The 2,215-nt window shown below is 33.5% G+C and overlaps 1 pseudogene; it reads right to left on the reverse strand.

Annotated features, from left to right (window-relative positions):
• Window positions 1-1,663: 1,663 nt before the first annotated feature.
• Window positions 1,664-1,953, reverse strand: LOC149577654 (ferritin-3, chloroplastic pseudogene; annotated as a pseudogene).
• Window positions 1,954-2,215: the final 262 nt, after the last annotated feature.

A 2,215-nucleotide genomic window follows, 5' to 3' on the forward strand; every position in this document is an offset into this window, starting at 1 on the left:
AACTTAACAAACAATTATATTTATTTTATTAAATTGCTTATTTTTCTTTAAGGAAACATCATTTCTCTTTGTTTAATTATAATCTTATATAAATTTACTCATTTATTATAAATCATATTCATCATCATATATTTATGTCATTTATTATAACTATTAATCTTACCATTACTTCTAATATTCCAAAGGCATGGACTCTAGCTCCATTGGAGCTCTTGTTTAATGTAATTTTCATGATATTAATTTATTGAAGCAAACTCATTTTTTTAAGAGATATAAATAGAATATTCCTTTTTACCACAAAGGGATTTAATTTTCTTCTCATGCAAAATCCAGAGAGATTTTTGCTCTAGGGAGGTTGATTTTTTTTTTTCCAAGTCCATTTTATTTCTAGGTATAGATGTTAAATGCAATTTCTATTTGCATGACAAGGGGAGTAATCCTTTTTTCTAGAGTTGATTATAGCATTAGGTTTAATAATTTGTTTAAACAATAATGTAAGATTATTTTATCTCCTAATAATCATGAAAATACAATGAAGTCCCAATCATAACATCAAATTTTCTTTTACATATTTTGAACTTAAATTGCATAATTATATTTCATCATTTTATCCAATTAACCTTAATCAAATGAGTGCAATGTCAAAGTATATAATTGTCACAATAAGATAAAACATCCTCGCGTCTAATTTCAAGTAAAAATATGCAGAAATTGAATATACCAAAAATATCATATGCAAGAATACTACTCATTTTTTATCAATATACATAGATCAACCACTTCTCATTTATTTTATTGAACCACCTAATTCAAAGGCTCTGTCAAGAAAGAACCAAGAACAAAACTGGACATCATGCCCATTTCAATAGTAAGTTTAAGAATAACATTTTTACATAGGATTACTATCCCGAGGAGAAATCTCACAAAATATTTCAATTTAAATGACAACTCTAAATTTTCCACTTGGCTTCACAACAGGGAAACCATTTCGAAGTCTGGAACACATCAAGGTAATCAAGGAGAGGAAAAAACTAATCAGGAGACCACCAATTTTAACATGGCTCAAAACATTTACTCCCATCCAGGTTTTCACAATAGGTTCATTATTGAACCAGACTAGGGAGAAGGTGGATTTTTCCAATAGGAGACATCGTCCACAACACCATAACAGGTTCCCTTTCAGGGCTATAATCACAAGAACATTTGTTCTTCCATTTTTTAGATTCCAAAACTCAAAACATGGTTTGTGCTAATGAGTAGGGGCCCATAACACCCTACTCTCTCCCTCTCCTCGCCCTAAGGAGAGATTCTTCACTGTTAGAGTCCAACTAAAGATCTTGAAATATCCCCGACAGGATATTCGCCTCTTAAACACCAAAATACTAAAACTTCAATGATTAGGCTCTGATACCACTGAAATATTCCCTCTACTATATAGGTTAGAGAAGAGCAATATTGGATTGGGTTGTTTGTTAGAACTTATCAAGAAACCCTCAGATTGAATTATGAGAATGATGCAAAATCTGCTAGTAATATTCATGGGAAATCTTATTGCAACAATATTACTGATTCAAAAATCTGAACATCAGTGCCCAATGGAATATAGATAGGTAAACAATATCTGAATGAAAGTCCAGGTATCTCAAATTCAAAATTATCCTTCTTACGCAGCTGCAACACCACCTTCACCATTGAGAAGCATTTTGTCGAAGTGCCATACACCATGTCCTTGTCCAATTCTCCTCATATTCAGAAACCTTTTTTATCTCCTCCACCTGTTTTGCAAGGAAGTTACCCTCTATGAAATATGTCATTTGTGCATCGTTACACTGTGCAGCAACATTATGTAATTTGAGGAGATTTTCATTATTTGAGTTTTTCCAAAGCCAATGCAAGCTCCATGGAATACAAGGCATCCCCTTTCTCTGGATGACCAAATTTCATCGTAGGCATCAATATGGATTGAAGTTTTACTACCACCTCGTATATTCAGGTACTGCATTAGCTTACTGCATGGTCACGTTCCTCATCACTTGCATCTTTGAAATATCTGAAATATCGGCACCCGTGTCAAATCAAGCTTGCCTATCATCATATGCTGTAGGAAATTCTCTGCGGTTTTTGTGCAAACAGGAGCCGCTCGCAGTTGAAGTTTGTATCGCTGATGGATACCTCTAGAGCGGTAGCTCATGATCACACTAGTCTTCAGAGGCGT

Source organism: Cupressus sempervirens, chromosome 1, assembly GCF_028749045.1.
Source record: "Cupressus sempervirens isolate cs-2001-9-10 chromosome 1, ASM2874904v1, whole genome shotgun sequence".
Taxonomy (NCBI): domain Eukaryota; kingdom Viridiplantae; phylum Streptophyta; class Pinopsida; order Cupressales; family Cupressaceae; genus Cupressus; species Cupressus sempervirens.